General features: G+C 39.4%; 18 non-coding genes across 18 annotated transcripts; all 18 read right to left on the bottom strand.

Annotated features, from left to right (window-relative positions):
• Positions 1-176: 176 nt before the first annotated feature.
• Positions 177-258, bottom strand: trnal-cag (transfer RNA leucine (anticodon CAG)). Its single transcript has one exon. It is a non-coding gene; the product is annotated as a tRNA-Leu (tRNA).
• A 910-nt stretch (positions 259-1,168) lies between these two features.
• On the bottom strand, positions 1,169-1,250 carry trnal-cag (transfer RNA leucine (anticodon CAG)). Its single transcript has one exon. It is a non-coding gene; the product is annotated as a tRNA-Leu (tRNA).
• A 919-nt stretch (positions 1,251-2,169) lies between these two features.
• Positions 2,170-2,251, bottom strand: trnal-cag (transfer RNA leucine (anticodon CAG)). The gene has a single exon. It is a non-coding gene; the product is annotated as a tRNA-Leu (tRNA).
• A 920-nt stretch (positions 2,252-3,171) lies between these two features.
• Positions 3,172-3,253, bottom strand: trnal-uag (transfer RNA leucine (anticodon UAG)). Its single transcript has one exon. It is a non-coding gene; the product is annotated as a tRNA-Leu (tRNA).
• Positions 3,254-4,164: 911 nt separating this feature from the next.
• Positions 4,165-4,246, bottom strand: trnal-cag (transfer RNA leucine (anticodon CAG)). Its single transcript has one exon. It is a non-coding gene; the product is annotated as a tRNA-Leu (tRNA).
• Positions 4,247-5,155: 909 nt separating this feature from the next.
• trnal-cag (transfer RNA leucine (anticodon CAG)) lies at positions 5,156-5,237 on the bottom strand. The gene has a single exon. It is a non-coding gene; the product is annotated as a tRNA-Leu (tRNA).
• Positions 5,238-7,133: 1,896 nt separating this feature from the next.
• trnal-cag (transfer RNA leucine (anticodon CAG)) lies at positions 7,134-7,215 on the bottom strand. The gene has a single exon. It is a non-coding gene; the product is annotated as a tRNA-Leu (tRNA).
• Positions 7,216-8,123: 908 nt separating this feature from the next.
• trnal-cag (transfer RNA leucine (anticodon CAG)) lies at positions 8,124-8,205 on the bottom strand. The gene has a single exon. It is a non-coding gene; the product is annotated as a tRNA-Leu (tRNA).
• A 920-nt stretch (positions 8,206-9,125) lies between these two features.
• Positions 9,126-9,207, bottom strand: trnal-cag (transfer RNA leucine (anticodon CAG)). Its single transcript has one exon. It is a non-coding gene; the product is annotated as a tRNA-Leu (tRNA).
• A 910-nt stretch (positions 9,208-10,117) lies between these two features.
• On the bottom strand, positions 10,118-10,199 carry trnal-cag (transfer RNA leucine (anticodon CAG)). The gene has a single exon. It is a non-coding gene; the product is annotated as a tRNA-Leu (tRNA).
• Positions 10,200-11,118: 919 nt separating this feature from the next.
• Positions 11,119-11,200, bottom strand: trnal-cag (transfer RNA leucine (anticodon CAG)). Its single transcript has one exon. It is a non-coding gene; the product is annotated as a tRNA-Leu (tRNA).
• Positions 11,201-12,120: 920 nt separating this feature from the next.
• trnal-uag (transfer RNA leucine (anticodon UAG)) lies at positions 12,121-12,202 on the bottom strand. The gene has a single exon. It is a non-coding gene; the product is annotated as a tRNA-Leu (tRNA).
• Positions 12,203-13,113: 911 nt separating this feature from the next.
• trnal-cag (transfer RNA leucine (anticodon CAG)) lies at positions 13,114-13,195 on the bottom strand. Its single transcript has one exon. It is a non-coding gene; the product is annotated as a tRNA-Leu (tRNA).
• Positions 13,196-14,104: 909 nt separating this feature from the next.
• Positions 14,105-14,186, bottom strand: trnal-cag (transfer RNA leucine (anticodon CAG)). The gene has a single exon. It is a non-coding gene; the product is annotated as a tRNA-Leu (tRNA).
• A 1,896-nt stretch (positions 14,187-16,082) lies between these two features.
• On the bottom strand, positions 16,083-16,164 carry trnal-cag (transfer RNA leucine (anticodon CAG)). Its single transcript has one exon. It is a non-coding gene; the product is annotated as a tRNA-Leu (tRNA).
• A 908-nt stretch (positions 16,165-17,072) lies between these two features.
• On the bottom strand, positions 17,073-17,154 carry trnal-cag (transfer RNA leucine (anticodon CAG)). Its single transcript has one exon. It is a non-coding gene; the product is annotated as a tRNA-Leu (tRNA).
• A 920-nt stretch (positions 17,155-18,074) lies between these two features.
• trnal-cag (transfer RNA leucine (anticodon CAG)) lies at positions 18,075-18,156 on the bottom strand. Its single transcript has one exon. It is a non-coding gene; the product is annotated as a tRNA-Leu (tRNA).
• Positions 18,157-19,061: 905 nt separating this feature from the next.
• Positions 19,062-19,143, bottom strand: trnal-cag (transfer RNA leucine (anticodon CAG)). The gene has a single exon. It is a non-coding gene; the product is annotated as a tRNA-Leu (tRNA).
• Positions 19,144-19,441: the final 298 nt, after the last annotated feature.

Raw genomic sequence — 19,441 nt, 5'->3', positions numbered from 1 at the left:
GGTTAATTTGTAGCATGTGTGACAACAATGTTGAGAGCAAATAAAGTAAGTTTTGTCTGAATAAGTTAAAATGAAGCAAGCTATTAGTTGATGTTAATAGAGAATAAATGCAGAGCAGAGTTCCATTGATGAGGACACCAATAGCCGGTATAGAAGTAGCCTGACTGTTGGCTGAATGTCAGAAGTGGGATTTGAACCCACGCCTCTTACGAGACTGCGACCTGAACGCAGCACCTTGGACCGCTCGGCCATCCTGACATCCTCTACAAAAATCAATGCCGAGTGCAATACAAAGAAGACCTATGTGCTTAACAACTGCTTGTCTGCTCAGAAGGCAAAGAATGATTGGTGAAAACGGCCAAACCCTTTTTTAACTGAATTTACACTACTGAGAAGTTTTTTCTTGGTAAGGACCCATGATACTCAAGAGTTACAATGTCGTGGAACTCTTGTCTGGTGGTAGCACCAGGATGTTCCGCAGTCTACGGTATTGAGGAAACCTTGAATGTTGATAGAAATGAATAGCCACTGTGTTTCAGCTCCACATTAACTGCTGCTTCTTTGTTTGCTTTGCAATTTCAAAGCACTTATCTCCTTCTTTGTGTCCATTCTTACATTTTTAAGACTCTGGTAGAAGATTTGGATTTGATTGTAAATAGAACAAAGTACAGAGGAACATATAGAGTAAGTGGCAAGTTGGCACATGAGGTGTAAGGCAGCCTGGATAGGAGATCCAGACTTTGATTGAATGAAAGATGGGAGTAATTGTCACCTCTGGCAACCAGTTTCAACTCTTGATGACTTAGTGAAACAGTCAAGAACTCGTAGCCTTCGCTCAGTGTTGTAATCACAAATATGTCAGCCATATCTGCAATAGACAACAATGACTTTATGAATACCAGATTTGTTGAAAACAACTTCCATAAATGCTTATGGAAAAAAACAGACAAAATATCAGGAGGAGTTTTTAATGAATAGATTGATAACATATTGATTTGCCTTTGGTTAATATGTAGCATGTGTGACAACAATGTTGGGAGCAAATAAAGTAAGTTTTGTCTGAATAAGTTCAAATCAAGCAAGCTATTAGGTGATGTTAATAGAGAACAAATGCAGAGCAGAGTTCCATTGATGAGGACACCAATAGCCAGTGTAGAAGTAGCCTGACTGTCAAAAGTGGGAATTGAACCCACGTCTCTTACGAGGCTGCGACCTGAACGCAGCGCCTTGGACCGCTCGGCCATCCTGACATCCTCTACAAAAACCAATGCCGAGTGCAATACAAAAAAGACCTATGTGCTTAACAACTGCTTGTCTGTTCAGAAGGCAAAGAATGATTGGTGAAAACGGCCTTTCCTTTTTTAACTGAATTTACACTACTGAGATGTTTGTGTTGGTAAGGACCCATGATACTCAACAGTTACAATGTCGTGGAACTCTTGTCTGGTGGTAGCACCAGGATGTTCCGCAGTCTACGGTATTGAGGAAACCTTGAATGTTGATAGAAATGAATAGCCACTGTGTTTCAGCTCCACATTAAATGTTGCTTCTTTGTTTGCTTTGCAATTTCAAAGCACGTATCTCCTTCTTTGTGTCCTTTCTTACATTTTTATGACTCTGGTAGAAGATTTGGATTTGATTGTAAATAGAACAAAGTACAGAGGAACATATAGAGTAAGTGGCAAGTTGGCACATGAGGTGTAAGGCAGCCTGGATAGGAGATCCAGACTTTGATTGAATGAAGGATGGGAGTAATTGTCACCTCTGGTAACCAGTTTCAACTCCTAATGACTAAGTGAAACAGTCAAGAACTTGTAGCCTTCACTCAGTGTTGTAATCACAAATATGTCAGCCATATTTGCAATAATCAACAATGACTTTATGAATACCAGATTTGTTGAAAACAACTTCCATAAATGCTTATGGAAAAAAACAGACAAAATATCAGGAAGAGTTTTTAATGAATAGATTGATAACATATTTATTTGCCTTTGGTTAATTTGTAGCATGTGTGACAACAATGTTGAGAGCAAATAAAGTAAGTTTTGTCTGAATAAGTTAAAATGAAGCAAGCTATTAGTTGATGTTAATAGAGAATAAATGCAGAGCAGAGTTCCATTGATGAGGACACTATTAGCCAGTATAGAAGTAGCCTGACTGTTGGCTGAATGTCAGAAGTGGGATTTGAACCCACGCCTCTTACGAGACTGCGACCTGAACGCAGCGCCTTGGACCGCTCGGCCACCCTGACATCCTCTACAAAAACCAATGCCGAGTGCAATACAAAGAAGACCTATGTGCTTAACAACTGCTTGTCTGCTCAGAAGGCAAAGAATGATTGGTGAAAACGGCCAAACCCTTTTTTAACTGAATTTACACTACTGAGATGTTTGTGTTGGTAAGGACCCATGATACTCAACAGTTACAATGTCGTGGAACTCTTGTCTGGTGGTAGCACCAGGATGTTCCGCAGTCTACGGTATTGAGGAAACCTTGAATGTTGATAGAAATGAATAGCCACTGTGTTTCAGCTCCACATTAACTGCTGCTTCTTTGTTTGCTTTGCAATTTCAAAGCACGTATCTCCTTCTTTGTGTCCATTCTTACATTTTTATGACTCTGGTAGAAGATTTGGATTTGATTGTAAATAGAACAAAGTACAGAGGAACATATAGAGTAAGTGGCAAGTTGGCACATGAGGTGTAAGGCAGCCTGGATAGGAGATCCAAACTTTGATTGAATGAAAGATGGGAGTAATTGTCACCTCTGGTAACCAGTTTCAACTCCTAATGACTAAGTGAAACAGTCAAGAACTTGTAGCCTTCGCTCAGTGTTGTAATCACAAATATGTCAGCCATATTTGCAATAATAAACAATGACTTTATGAATACCAGATTTGTTGAAAACAACTTCCATAAATGCTTATGGAAAAAAACAGACAAAATATCAGGAGGAGTTTTTAATGAATAGATTGATAACATGTTGATTTGCCTTTGGTTAATATGTAGCATGTGTGACAACAATGTTGAGAGCAAATAAAGTAAGTTTTGTCTGAATAAGTTAAAATGAAGCAAGCTATTAGTTGATGTTAATAGAGAACAAATGCAGAACAGAGTTCCATTGATGAAGACACCAATAGCCAGTATAGAAGTAGCCTGACTGTTGGCTGAATGTCAGAAGTGGGATTTGAACCCACGCCTCTTACGAGATTGCGACCTAAACGCAGCGCCTTGGACCGCTCGGCCATCCTGACATCCTCTACAAAAGCCAATGGCGAGTGCAATACAAAGAAGACCTATGTGCTTAACAACTGCTTGTCTGCTCAGAAGGCAAAGAATGATTGGTGAAAACGGCCAAAGCCTTTTTTAACTGAATTTACACTACTGAGAAGTTATTTCTTGGTAAGGACCCATGATACTCAACAGTTACAATGTCGTGGAACTCTTGTCTGGTGGTAGCACCAGGGATGTTCCGCAGTCTACGGTATTGAGGAAACCTTGAATGTTGATAGAAATGAATAGTCTCTGTGTTTCAGCTCCACATTAAGTGCTGCTTCTTTGTTTGCTTTGCAATTTCAAAGCACGTATCTCCTTCTTTGTGTCCATTCTTACATTTTTAAGACTCTGGTAGAAGATTTGGATTTGATTGTAAATAGAACAAAGTACAGAGGAACATATAGAGTAAGTGGCAAGTTGGCACACGAGGTGTAAGGCAGCCTGGATAGGAGATCCAGACTTTGATTGAATGAAAGATGGGAGTAATTGTCACCTCTTGCAACCAGTTTCAACTCTTGATGACTTAGTGAAACAGTCAAGAACTCGTAGCCTTCGCTCAGTGTTGTAATCACAAATATGTCAGCCATATCTGCAATAGACAACAATGACTTTATGAATACCAGATTTGTTGAAAACAACTTCCATAAATGCTTATGGAAAAAAACAGACAAAATATCAGGAGGAGTTTTTAATGAATAGATTGATAACATATTGATTTGCCTTTGGTTAATATGTAGCATGTGTGACAACAATGTTGAGAGCAAATAAAGTAAGTTTTGTATGAATAAGTTCAAATCAAGCAAGCTATTAGGTGATGTTAATAGAGAACAAATGCAGAGCAGAGTTCCATTGATGAGGACACCAATAGCCAGTATAGAAGTAGCCTGACTGTCAGAAGTGGGATTTGAACCCACGCCTCTTACGAAACTGCGACCTGAACGCAGCGCCTTGGACCGCTCGGCCATCCTGCCATCCTCTACAAAAGCCAATGGCGAGTGCAATACAAAGAAGACCTATGTGCTTAACAACTGCTTGTCTGTTCAGAATGCAAAGAATGATTGGTGAAAACGGCCTTTCCTTTTCTAACTGAATTTACACTACTGAGATGTTTGTGTTGGTAAGGACCCATGATACTCAACAGTTACAATGTCGTGGAACTCTTGTCTGGTGGTAGCACCAGGATGTTCCGCAGTCTACGGTATTGAGGAAACCTTGAATGTTGATAGAAATGAATAGCCACTGTGTTTCAGCTCCACATTAAATGCTGTTTCTTTGTTTGCTTTGCAATTTCAAAGCACCTTTCTCTCTTCTTTGTGTCCATTCTTACATTTTTATGACTCTGGTAGAAGATTTGGATTTGATTGTAAATAGAACAAAGTACAGAGGAACATATAGAGTAAGTGGCAAGTTGGCACACGAGGTGTAAGGCAGCCTGGATAGGAGATCCAGACTTTGATTGAATGAAAGATGGGAGTAATTGTCACCTCTGGCAACCAGTTTCAACTCTTGATGACTTAGTGAAACAGTCAAGAACTCGTAGCCTTCGCTCAGTGTTGTAATCACAAATATGTCAGCCATATCTGCAATAGACAACAATGACTTTATGAATACCAGATTTGTTGAAAACAACTTCCATAAATGCTTATGGAAAAAAACAGACAAAATATCAGGAGGAGTTTTTAATGAATAGATTGATAACATATTGATTTGCCTTTGGTTAATATGTAGCATGTGTGACAACAATGTTGAGAGCAAATAAAGTAAGTTTTGTATGAATAAGTTCAAATCAAGCAAGCTATTAGGTGATGTTAATAGAGAACAAATGCAGAGCAGAGTTCCATTGATGAGGACACCAATAGCCAGTATAGAAGTAGCCTGACTGTCAGAAGTGGGATTTGAACCCACGCCTCTTACGAAACTGCGACCTGAACGCAGCGCCTTGGACCGCTCGGCCATCCTGCCATCCTCTACAAAAGCCAATGGCGAGTGCAATACAAAGAAGACCTATGTGCTTAACAACTGCTTGTCTGTTCAGAATGCAAAGAATGATTGGTGAAAACGGCCTTTCCTTTTTTAACTGAATTTACACTACTGAGATGTTTGTGTTGGTAAGGACCCATGATACTCAACAGTTACAATGTCGTGGAACTCTTGTCTGGTGGTAGCACCAGGATGTTCCGCAGTCTACGGTATTGAGGAAACCTTGAATGTTGATAGAAATGAATAGCCACTGTGTTTCAGCTCCACATTAAATGCTGTTTCTTTGTTTGCTTTGCAATTTCAAAGCACCTTTCTCTCTTCTTTGTGTCCATTCTTACATTTTTATGACTCTGGTAGAAGATTTGGATTTGATTGTAAATAGAACAAAGTACAGAGGAACATATAGAGTAAGTGGCAAGTTGGCACACGAGGTGTAAGGCAGCCTGGATAGGAGATCCAGACTTTGATTGAATGAAAGATGGGAGTAATTGTCACCTCTGGCAACCAGTTTCAACTCTTGATGACTTAGTGAAACAGTCAAGAACTCGTAGCCTTCGCTCAGTGTTGTAATCACAAATATGTCAGCCATATCTGCAATAGACAACAATGACTTTATGAATACCAGATTTGTTGAAAACAACTTCCATAAATGCTTATGGAAAAAAACAGACAAAATATCAGGAGGAGTTTTTAATGAATAGATTGATAACATATTGATTTGCCTTTGGTTAATATGTAGCATGTGTGACAACAATGTTGAGAGCAAATAAAGTAAGTTTTGTCTGAATAAGTTAAAATGAAGCAAGCTATTAGTTCATGTTAATAGAGCATAAATGCAGAGCAGAGTTCCATTGATGAGGACACCAAGAGCCAGTATAGAAGTAGCCTGACTGTTGGCTGAATGTCAGAAGTGGGATTTGAACCCACGCCTCTTACGAGACTGTGACCTAAACGCAGCGCCTTGGACGCTCGGCCATCCTGACATCCTCTACAAAAACCAATGCCGAGTGCAATACAAAGAAGACCTATGTGCTTAACAACTGCTTGTCTGCTCAGAAGGCAAAGAATGATTGGTGAAAACGGCCTTTCCTTTTTTAACTGAATTTACACTACTGAGATGTTTGTGTTGGTAAGGACCCATGATACTCAACAGTTACAATGTCGTGGAACTCTTGTCTGGTGGTAGCACCAGGATGTTCCGCAGTCTACGGTATTGAGGAAACCTTGAATGTTGATAGAAATGAATAGCCATTGTGTTTCAGCTCCACATTAAATGTTGCTTCTTATTTTGCTTTGCAATTTCAAAGCACGTATCTCCTTCTTTGTGTCCATTCTTACATTTTTATGACTCTGGTAGAAGATTTGGATTTGATTGTAAATAGAACAAAGTACAGAGGAACATATAGAGTAAGTGGCAAGTTGGCACATGAGGTGTAAGGCAGCCTGGATAGGAGATCCAGACTTTGATTGAATGAAAGATGGGAGTAATTGTCACCTCTGGCAACCAGTTTCAACTCCTAATGACTAAGTGAAACAGACATTCGCTCAGTGTTGTAATCACAAATATGTCAGCCATATTTGCAATAATCAACAATGACTTTATGAATACCAGATTTGTTGAAAACAACTTCCATAAATGCTTATGGAAAAAAACAGACAAAATATCAGGAGGAGTTTTTAATGAATAGATTGATAACATATTGATTTGCCTTTGGTTAATATGTAGCATGTGTGACAACAATGTTGAGAGCAAATAAAGTAAGTTTTGTCTGAATAAGTTAAAATGAAGCAAGCTTTTAGGTGATGTTAATGGAGAACAAATGCAGAGCAGAGTTCCATTGATGAGGACACTAATAGCCAGTGTAGAAGTAGCCTGACTGTCAAAAGTGGGATTTGAACCCAGGCCTCTTACGAGACTGCGACCTGAACGCAGCGCCTTGGACCGCTCGGCCATCCTGACATCCTCTACAAAAGCCAATGGCAAGTGCAATACAAAGAAGACCTATGTGCTTAACAACTGCTTGTCTGTTCAGAAGGCAAAGAATGATTGGTGAAAACGGCCTTTCCTTTTTTAACTGAATTTACACTACTGAGATGTTTGTGTTGGTAAGGACCCATGATACTCAACAGTTACAATGTCGTGGAACTCTTGTCTGGTGGTAGCACCAGGATGTTCCGCAGTCTATGGTATTGAGGAAACCTTGAATGTTGATAGAAATGAATAGCCACTGTGTTTCAGCTCCACATTAAATGCTGCTTCTTTGTTTGCTTTGCAATTTCAAAGCACCTTTCTCTCTTCTTTGTGTCCATTCTTACATTTTTATGACTCTGGTAGAAGATTTGGATTTGATTGTAAATAGAACAAAGTACAGAGGAACATATAGAGTAAGTGGCAAGTTGGCACATGAGGTGTAAGGCAGCCTGGATAGGAGATCCAGACTTTGATTGAATGAAAGATGGGAGTAATTGTCACCTCTGGCAACCAGTTTCAACTCTTGATGACTTAGTGAAACAGTCAAGAACTCGTAGCCTTCGCTCAGTGTTGTAATCACAAATATGTCAGCCATATCTGCAATAGACAACAATGACTTTATGATACCAGATTTGTTAAAAACAACTTCCATAAATGCTTATGGAAAAAAACAGACAAAATATCAGGAGGAGTTTTTAATGAATAGATTGATAACATATTGATTTGCCGTTGGTTAATATGTAGCATGTGTGACAACAATGTTGGGAGCAAATAAAGTAAGTTTTGTCTGAATAAGTTCAAATCAAGCAAGCTATTAGGTGATGTTAATAGAGAACAAATGCAGAGCAGAGTTCCATTGATGAGGACACCAATAGCCAGTGCAGAAGTAGCCTGACTGTCAAAAGTGGGATTTGAACCCACGCCTCTTACGAGACTGCGACCTGAACGCAGCGCCTTGGACCGCTCGGCCATCCTGACATCCTCTACAAAAGCCAATGGCAAGTGCAATACAAAGAAGACCTATGTGCTTAACAACTGCTTGTCTGTTCAGAAGGCAAAGAATGATTGGTGAAAACGGCCTTTCCTTTTTTAACTGAATTTACACTACTGAGATGTTTGTGTTGGTAAGGACCCATGATACTCAACAGTTACAATGTCGTGGAACTCTTGTCTGGTGGTAGCACCAGGATGTTCCGCAGTCTACGGTATTGAGGAAACCTTGAATGTTGATAGAAATGAATAGCCACTGTGTTTCAGCTCCACATTAAATGCTGCTTCTTTGTTTGCTTTGCAATTTCAAAGCACCTTTCTCTCTTCTTTGTGTCCATTCTTACATTTTTATGACTCTGGTAGAAGATTTGGATTTGATTGTAAATAGAACAAAGTACAGAGGAACATATAGAGTAAGTGGCAAGTTGGCACATGAGGTGTAAGGCAGCCTGGATAGGAGATCCAGACTTTGATTGAATGAAGGATGGGAGTAATTGTCACCTCTGGTAACCAGTTTCAACTCCTAATGACTAAGTGAAACAGTCAAGAACTTGTAGCCTTCGCTCAGTGTTGTAATCACAAATATGTCAGCCATATTTGCAATAATCAACAATGACTTTATGAATACCAGATTTGTTGAAAACAACTTCCATCAATGCTTATGGAAAAAAACAGACAAAATATCAGGAGGAGTTTTTAATGAATAGATTGATAACATATTGATTTGCCTTTGGTTAATTTGTAGCATGTGTGACAACAATGTTGAGAGCAAATAAAGTAAGTTTTGTCTGAATAAGTTAAAATGAAGCAAGCTATTAGTTGATGTTAATAGAGAATAAATGCAGAGCAGAGTTCCATTGATGAGGACACCAATAGCCGGTATAGAAGTAGCCTGACTGTTGGCTGAATGTCAGAAGTGGGATTTGAACCCACGCCTCTTACGAGACTGCGACCTGAACGCAGCACCTTGGACCGCTCGGCCATCCTGACATCCTCTACAAAAACCAATGCCGAGTGCAATACAAAGAAGACCTATGTGCTTAACAACTGCTTGTCTGCTCAGAAGGCAAAGAATGATTGGTGAAAACGGCCAAACCCTTTTTTAACTGAATTTACACTACTGAGAAGTTTTTTCTTGGTAAGGACCCATGATACTCAAGAGTTACAATGTCGTGGAACTCTTGTCTGGTGGTAGCACCAGGATGTTCCGCAGTCTACGGTATTGAGGAAACCTTGAATGTTGATAGAAATGAATAGCCACTGTGTTTCAGCTCCACATTAACTGCTGCTTCTTTGTTTGCTTTGCAATTTCAAAGCACTTATCTCCTTCTTTGTGTCCATTCTTACATTTTTAAGACTCTGGTAGAAGATTTGGATTTGATTGTAAATAGAACAAAGTACAGAGGAACATATAGAGTAAGTGGCAAGTTGGCACATGAGGTGTAAGGCAGCCTGGATAGGAGATCCAGACTTTGATTGAATGAAAGATGGGAGTAATTGTCACCTCTGGCAACCAGTTTCAACTCTTGATGACTTAGTGAAACAGTCAAGAACTCGTAGCCTTCGCTCAGTGTTGTAATCACAAATATGTCAGCCATATCTGCAATAGACAACAATGACTTTATGAATACCAGATTTGTTGAAAACAACTTCCATAAATGCTTATGGAAAAAAACAGACAAAATATCAGGAGGAGTTTTTAATGAATAGATTGATAACATATTGATTTGCCTTTGGTTAATATGTAGCATGTGTGACAACAATGTTGGGAGCAAATAAAGTAAGTTTTGTCTGAATAAGTTCAAATCAAGCAAGCTATTAGGTGATGTTAATAGAGAACAAATGCAGAGCAGAGTTCCATTGATGAGGACACCAATAGCCAGTGTAGAAGTAGCCTGACTGTCAAAAGTGGGAATTGAACCCACGTCTCTTACGAGGCTGCGACCTGAACGCAGCGCCTTGGACCGCTCGGCCATCCTGACATCCTCTACAAAAACCAATGCCGAGTGCAATACAAAAAAGACCTATGTGCTTAACAACTGCTTGTCTGTTCAGAAGGCAAAGAATGATTGGTGAAAACGGCCTTTCCTTTTTTAACTGAATTTACACTACTGAGATGTTTGTGTTGGTAAGGACCCATGATACTCAACAGTTACAATGTCGTGGAACTCTTGTCTGGTGGTAGCACCAGGATGTTCCGCAGTCTACGGTATTGAGGAAACCTTGAATGTTGATAGAAATGAATAGCCACTGTGTTTCAGCTCCACATTAAATGTTGCTTCTTTGTTTGCTTTGCAATTTCAAAGCACGTATCTCCTTCTTTGTGTCCTTTCTTACATTTTTATGACTCTGGTAGAAGATTTGGATTTGATTGTAAATAGAACAAAGTACAGAGGAACATATAGAGTAAGTGGCAAGTTGGCACATGAGGTGTAAGGCAGCCTGGATAGGAGATCCAGACTTTGATTGAATGAAGGATGGGAGTAATTGTCACCTCTGGTAACCAGTTTCAACTCCTAATGACTAAGTGAAACAGTCAAGAACTTGTAGCCTTCACTCAGTGTTGTAATCACAAATATGTCAGCCATATTTGCAATAATCAACAATGACTTTATGAATACCAGATTTGTTGAAAACAACTTCCATAAATGCTTATGGAAAAAAACAGACAAAATATCAGGAAGAGTTTTTAATGAATAGATTGATAACATATTTATTTGCCTTTGGTTAATTTGTAGCATGTGTGACAACAATGTTGAGAGCAAATAAAGTAAGTTTTGTCTGAATAAGTTAAAATGAAGCAAGCTATTAGTTGATGTTAATAGAGAATAAATACAGAGCAGAGTTCCATTGATGAGGACACTATTAGCCAGTATAGAAGTAGCCTGACTGTTGGCTGAATGTCAGAAGTGGGATTTGAACCCACGCCTCTTACGAGACTGCGACCTGAACGCAGCGCCTTGGACCGCTCGGCCATCCTGACATCCTCTACAAAAACCAATGCCGAGTGCAATACAAAGAAGACCTATGTGCTTAACAACTGCTTGTCTGCTCAGAAGGCAAAGAATGATTGGTGAAAACGGCCAAACCCTTTTTTAACTGAATTTACACTACTGAGATGTTTGTGTTGGTAAGGACCCATGATACTCAACAGTTACAATGTCGTGGAACTCTTGTCTGGTGGTAGCACCAGGATGTTCCGCAGTCTACGGTATTGAGGAAACCTTGAATGTTGATAGAAATGAATAGCCACTGTGTTTCAGCTCCACATTAACTGCTGCTTCTTTGTTTGCTTTGCAATTTCAAAGCACGTATCTCCTTCTTTGTGTCCATTCTTACATTTTTATGACTCTGGTAGAAGATTTGGATTTGATTGTAAATAGAACAAAGTACAGAGGAACATATAGAGTAAGTGGCAAGTTGGCACATGAGGTGTAAGGCAGCCTGGATAGGAGATCCAAACTTTGATTGAATGAAAGATGGGAGTAATTGTCACCTCTGGTAACCAGTTTCAACTCCTAATGACTAAGTGAAACAGTCAAGAACTTGTAGCCTTCGCTCAGTGTTGTAATCACAAATATGTCAGCCATATTTGCAATAATAAACAATGACTTTATGAATACCAGATTTGTTGAAAACAACTTCCATAAATGCTTATGGAAAAAAACAGACAAAATATCAGGAGGAGTTTTTAATGAATAGATTGATAACATGTTGATTTGCCTTTGGTTAATATGTAGCATGTGTGACAACAATGTTGAGAGCAAATAAAGTAAGTTTTGTCTGAATAAGTTAAAATGAAGCAAGCTATTAGTTGATGTTAATAGAGAACAAATGCAGAACAGAGTTCCATTGATGAAGACACCAATAGCCAGTATAGAAGTAGCCTGACTGTTGGCTGAATGTCAGAAGTGGGATTTGAACCCACGCCTCTTACGAGATTGCGACCTAAACGCAGCGCCTTGGACCGCTCGGCCATCCTGACATCCTCTACAAAAGCCAATGGCGAGTGCAATACAAAGAAGACCTATGTGCTTAACAACTGCTTGTCTGCTCAGAAGGCAAAGAATGATTGGTGAAAACGGCCAAAGCCTTTTTTAACTGAATTTACACTACTGAGAAGTTATTTCTTGGTAAGGACCCATGATACTCAACAGTTACAATGTCGTGGAACTCTTGTCTGGTGGTAGCACCAGGGATGTTCCGCAGTCTACGGTATTGAGGAAACCTTGAATGTTGATAGAAATGAATAGTCTCTGTGTTTCAGCTCCACATTAAGTGCTGCTTCTTTGTTTGCTTTGCAATTTCAAAGCACGTATCTCCTTCTTTGTGTCCATTCTTACATTTTTAAGACTCTGGTAGAAGATTTGGATTTGATTGTAAATAGAACAAAGTACAGAGGAACATATAGAGTAAGTGGCAAGTTGGCACACGAGGTGTAAGGCAGCCTGGATAGGAGATCCAGACTTTGATTGAATGAAAGATGGGAGTAATTGTCACCTCTTGCAACCAGTTTCAACTCTTGATGACTTAGTGAAACAGTCAAGAACTCGTAGCCTTCGCTCAGTGTTGTAATCACAAATATGTCAGCCATATCTGCAATAGACAACAATGACTTTATGAATACCAGATTTGTTGAAAACAACTTCCATAAATGCTTATGGAAAAAAACAGACAAAATATCAGGAGGAGTTTTTAATGAATAGATTGATAACATATTGATTTGCCTTTGGTTAATATGTAGCATGTGTGACAACAATGTTGAGAGCAAATAAAGTAAGTTTTGTATGAATAAGTTCAAATCAAGCAAGCTATTAGGTGATGTTAATAGAGAACAAATGCAGAGCAGAGTTCCATTGATGAGGACACCAATAGCCAGTATAGAAGTAGCCTGACTGTCAGAAGTGGGATTTGAACCCACGCCTCTTACGAAACTGCGACCTGAACGCAGCGCCTTGGACCGCTCGGCCATCCTGCCATCCTCTACAAAAGCCAATGGCGAGTGCAATACAAAGAAGACCTATGTGCTTAACAACTGCTTGTCTGTTCAGAATGCAAAGAATGATTGGTGAAAACGGCCTTTCCTTTTTTAACTGAATTTACACTACTGAGATGTTTGTGTTGGTAAGGACCCATGATACTCAACAGTTACAATGTCGTGGAACTCTTGTCTGGTGGTAGCACCAGGATGTTCCGCAGTCTACGGTATTGAGGAAACCTTGAATGTTGATAGAAATGAATAGCCACTGTGTTTCAGCTCCACATTAAATGCTGTTTCTTTGTTTGCTTTGCAATTTCAAAGCACCTTTCTCTCTTCTTTGTGTCCATTCTTACATTTTTATGACTCTGGTAGAAGATTTGGATTTGATTGTAAATAGAACAAAGTACAGAGGAACATATAGAGTAAGTGGCAAGTTGGCACACGAGGTGTAAGGCAGCCTGGATAGGAGATCCAGACTTTGATTGAATGAAAGATGGGAGTAATTGTCACCTCTGGCAACCAGTTTCAACTCTTGATGACTTAGTGAAACAGTCAAGAACTCGTAGCCTTCGCTCAGTGTTGTAATCACAAATATGTCAGCCATATCTGCAATAGACAACAATGACTTTATGAATACCAGATTTGTTGAAAACAACTTCCATAAATGCTTATGGAAAAAAACAGACAAAATATCAGGAGGAGTTTTTAATGAATAGATTGATAACATATTGATTTGCCTTTGGTTAATATGTAGCATGTGTGACAACAATGTTGAGAGCAAATAAAGTAAGTTTTGTATGAATAAGTTCAAATCAAGCAAGCTATTAGGTGATGTTAATAGAGAACAAATGCAGAGCAGAGTTCCATTGATGAGGACACCAATAGCCAGTATAGAAGTAGCCTGACTGTCAGAAGTGGGATTTGAACCCACGCCTCTTACGAAACTGCGACCTGAACGCAGCGCCTTGGACCGCTCGGCCATCCTGCCATCCTCTACAAAAGCCAATGGCGAGTGCAATACAAAGAAGACCTATGTGCTTAACAACTGCTTGTCTGTTCAGAATGCAAAGAATGATTGGTGAAAACGGCCTTTCCTTTTTTAACTGAATTTACACTACTGAGATGTTTGTGTTGGTAAGGACCCATGATACTCAACAGTTACAATGTCGTGGAACTCTTGTCTGGTGGTAGCACCAGGATGTTCCGCAGTCTACGGTTTTGAGGAAACCTTGAATGTTGATAGAAATGAATAGCCACTGTGTTTCAGCTCCACATTAAATGCTGTTTCTTTGTTTGCTTTGCAATTTCAAAGCACCTTTCTCTCTTCTTTGTGTCCATTCTTACATTTTTATGACTCTGGTAGAAGATTTGGATTTGATTGTAAATAGAACAAAGTACAGAGGAACATATAGAGTAAGTGGCAAGTTGGCACATGAGGTGTAAGGCAGCCTGGATAGGAGATCCAGACTTTGATTGAATGAAAGATGGGAGTAATTGTCACCTCTGGCAACCAGTTTCAACTCTTGATGACTTAGTGAAACAGTCAAGAACTCGTAGCCTTCGCTCAGTGTTGTAATCACAAATATGTCAGCCATATCTGCAATAGACAACAATGACTTTATGAATACCAGATTTGTTGAAAACAACTTCCATAAATGCTTATGGAAAAAAACAGACAAAATATCAGGAGGAGTTTTTAATGAATAGATTGATAACATATTGATTTGCCTTTGGTTAATATGTAGCATGTGTGACAACAATGTTGAGAGCAAATAAAGTAAGTTTTGTCTGAATAAGTTAAAATGAAGCAAGCTATTAGTTCATGTTAATAGAGCATAAATGCAGAGCAGAGTTCCATTGATGAGGACACCAAGAGCCAGTATAGAAGTAGCCTGACTGTTGGCTGAATGTCAGAAGTGGGATTTGAACCCACGCCTCTTACGAGACTGTGACCTAAACGCAGCGCCTTGGACGCTCGGCCATTCTGACATCCTCTACAAAAACCAATGCCGAGTGCAATACAAAGAAGACCTATGTGCTTAACAACTGCTTGTCTGCTCAGAAGGCAAAGAATGATTGGTGAAAACGGCCTTTCCTTTTTTAACTGAATTTACACTACTGAGATGTTTGTGTTGGTAAGGACCCATGATACTCAACAGTTACAATGTCGTGGAACTCTTGTCTGGTGGTAGCACCAGGATGTTCCGCAGTCTACGGTATTGAGGAAACCTTGAATGTTGATAGAAATGAATAGCCATTGTGTTTCAGCTCCACATTAAATGTTGCTTCTTATTTTGCTTTGCAATTTCAAAGCACGTATCTCCTTCTTTGTGTCCATTCTTACATTTTTATGACTCTGGTAGAAGATTTGGATTTGATTGTAAATAGAACAAAGTACAGAGGAACATATAGAGTAAGTGGCAAGTTGGCACATGAGGTGTAAGGCAGCCTGGATAGGAGATCCAGACTTTGATTGAATGAAAGATGGGAGTAATTGTCACCTCTGGCAACCAGTTTCAACTCCTAATGACTAAGTGAAACAGACATTCGCTCAGTGTTGTAATCACAAATATGTCAGCCATATTTGCAATAATCAACAATGACTTTATGAATACCAGATTTGTTGAAAACAACTTCCATAAATGCTTATGGAAAAAAACAGACAAAATATCAGGAGGAGTTTTTAATGAATAGATTGATAACATATTGATTTGCCTTTGGTTAATATGTAGCATGTGTGACAACAATGTTGAGAGCAAATAAAGTAAGTTTTGTCTGAATAAGTTAAAATGAAGCAAGCTTTTAGGTGATGTTAATGGAGAACAAATGCAGAGCAGAGTTCCATTGATGAGGACACTAATAGCCAGTGTAGAAGTAGCCTGACTGTCAAAAGTGGGATTTGAACCCAGGCCTCTTACGAGACTGCGACCTGAACGCAGCGCCTTGGACCGCTCGGCCATCCTGACATCCTCTACAAAAGCCAATGGCAAGTACAATACAAAGAAGACCTATGTGCTTAACAACTGCTTGTCTGTTCAGAAGGCAAAGAATGATTGGTGAAAACGGCCTTTCCTTTTTTAACTGAATTTACACTACTGAGATGTTTGTGTTGGTAAGGACCCATGATACTCAACAGTTACAATGTCGTGGAACTCTTGTCTGGTGGTAGCACCAGGATGTTCCGCAGTCTATGGTATTGAGGAAACCTTGAATGTTGATAGAAATGAATAGCCACTGTGTTTCAGCTCCACATTAAATGCTGCTTCTTTGTTTGCTTTGCAATTTCAAAGCACCTTTCTCTCTTCTTTGTGTCCATTCTTACATTTTTATGACTCTGGTAGAAGATTTGGATTTGATTGTAAATAGAACAAAGTACAGAGGAACATATAGAGTAAGTGGCAAGTTGGCACATGAGGTGTAAGGCAGCCTGGATAGGAGATCCAGACTTTGATTGAATGAAAGATGGGAGTAATTGTCACCTCTGGCAACCAGTTTCAACTCTTGATGACTTAGTGAAACAGTCAAGAACTCGTAGCCTTCGCTCAGTGTTGTAATCACAAATATGTCAGCCATATCTGCAATAGACAACAATGACTTTATGATACCAGATTTGTTGAAAACAACTTCCATAAATGCTTATGGAAAAAAACAGACAAAATATCAGGAGGAGTTTTTAATGAATAGATTGATAACATATTGATTTGCCTTTGGTTAATATGTAGCATGTGTGACAACAATGTTGGGAGCAAATAAAGTAAGTTTTGTCTGAATAAGTTCAAATCAAGCAAGCTATTAGGTGTTGTTAATAGAGAACAAATGCAGAGCAGAGTTCCATTGATGAGGACACCAATAGCCAGTGCAGAAGTAGCCTGACTGTCAAAAGTGGGATTTGAACCCACGCCTCTTACGAGACTGCGACCTGAACGCAGCGCCTTGGACCGCTCGGCCATCCTGACATCCTCTACAAAAGCCAATGGCAAGTGCAATACAAAGAAGACCTATGTGCTTAACAACTGCTTGTCTGTTCAGAAGGCAAAGAATGATTGGTGAAAACGGCCTTTCCTTTTTTAACTGAATTTACACTACTGAGATGTTTGTGTTGGTAAGGACCCATGATACTCAACAGTTACAATGTCGTGGAACTCTTGTCTGGTGGTAGCACCAGGATGTTCCGCAGTCTACGGTATTGAGGAAACCTTGAATGTTGATAGAAATGAATAGCCACTGTGTTTCAGCTCCACATTAAATGCTGCTTCTTTGTTTGCTTTGCAATTTCAAAGCACCTTTCTCTCTTCTTTGTGTCCATTCTTACATTTTTATGACTCTGGTAGAAGATTTGGATTTGATTGTAAATAGAACAAAGTACAGAGGAACATATAGAGTAAGTGGCAAGTTGGCACATGAGGTGTAAGGCAGCCTGGATAGGAGATCCAGACTTTGATTGAATGAAGGATGGGAGTAATTGTCACCTCTGGTAACCAGTTTCAACTCCTAATGACTAAGTGAAACAGTCAAGAACTTGTAGCCTTCGCTCAGTGTTGTAATCACAAATATGTCAGCCATATTTGCAATAATCAACAATGACTTTATGAATACCAGATTTGTTGAAAACAACTTCCATCAATGCTTATGGAAAAAAACAGACAAAATATCAGGAGGAGTTTTTAATGAATAGATTGATAACATATTGATTTGCCTTTGGTTAATTTGTAGCATGTGTGACAACAATGTTGAGAGCAAATAAAGTAAGTTTTGTCTGAATAAGTTAAAATGAAGCAAGCTATTAGTTGATGTTAATAGAGAATAAATGCAGAGCAGAGTTCCATTGATGAGGACACCAATAGCCGGTATAGAAGTAGCCTGACTGTTGGCTGAATGTCAGAAGTGGGATTTGAACCCACGCCTCTTACGAGACTGCGACCTGAACGCAGCGCCTTGGACCGCTCGGCCATCCTGACATCCTCTACAAAAACCAATGCCGAGTGCAATACAAAGAAGACCTATGTGCTTAACAACTGCTTGTCTGCTCAGAAGGCAAAGAATGATTGGTGAAAACGGCCAAACCCTTTTTTAACTGAATTTACACTACTGAGAAGTTTTTTCTTGGTAAGGACCCATGATACTCAAGAGTTACAATGTCGTGGAACTCTTGTCTGGTGGTAGCACCAGGATGTTCCGCAGTCTACGGTATTGAGGAAACCTTGAATGTTGATAGAAATGAATAGCCACTGTGTTTCAGCTCCACATTAACTGCTGCTTCTTTGTTTGCTTTGCAATTTCAAAGCACTTATCTCCTTCTTTGTGTCCATTCTTACATTTTTAAGACTCTGGTAGAAGATTTGGATTTGATTGTAAATAGAACAAAGTACAGAGGAACATATAAAGTGGCAAGTTGGCACATGAGGTGTAAGGCAGCCTGGATAGGAGATCCAGACTTTGATTGAATGAAAGATGGGAGTATTTGTCACCTCTGGCAACCAGTTTCAACTCTTGATGACTTAGTGAAACAGTCAAGAACTCGTAGCCTTCGCTCAGTGTTGTAATCACAAATATGTCAACCATATCTGCAATAGACAACAATGACTTTATGATACCAGATTTGTTGAAAACAACTTCCATAAATGCTTATGGAAAAAAACAGACAAAATATCAGGAGGAGTTTTTAATGAATAGATTGATAACATATTGATTTGCCTTTGGTTAATATGTAGCATGTGTGACAACAATGTTGGGAGCAAATAAAGTAAGTTTTGTCTGAATAAGTTCAAATCAAGCAAGCTATTAGGTGATGTTAATAGAGAACAAATGCAAAGCAGAGTTCCATTGATGAGGACACCGATAGCCAGTGTAGAAGTAGCCTGACTGTCAAAAGTGGGAATTGAACCCACGTCTCTTACGAGGCTGCGACCTGAACGCAGCGCCTTGGACCGCTCGGCCATCCTGACATCCTCTACAAAAACCAATGCCGAGTGCAATACAAAGAAGACCTATGTGCTTAACAACTGCTTGTCTGTTCAGAAGGCAAAGAATGATTGGTGAAAACGGCCTTTCCTTTTTTAACTGAATTTACACTACTGAGATGTTTGTGTTGGTAAGGACCCATGATACTCAACAGTTACAATGTCGTGGAACTCTTGTCTGGTGGTAGCACCAGGATGTTCCGCAGTCTACGGTATTGAGGAAACCTTGAATGTTGATAGAAATGAATAGCCACTGTGTTTCAGCTCCACATTAAATGCTGGT

This window comes from Oryzias latipes, chromosome 13, assembly GCF_053564925.1.
Source record: "Oryzias latipes strain Hd-rR chromosome 13, Olatipes_Hd-rR_3.1".
NCBI classification, from domain to species: domain Eukaryota; kingdom Metazoa; phylum Chordata; class Actinopteri; order Beloniformes; family Adrianichthyidae; genus Oryzias; species Oryzias latipes.
Note: the sequence above shows the minus strand (reverse complement) of the source record. Positions and strands in the feature narration are given on the sequence as shown.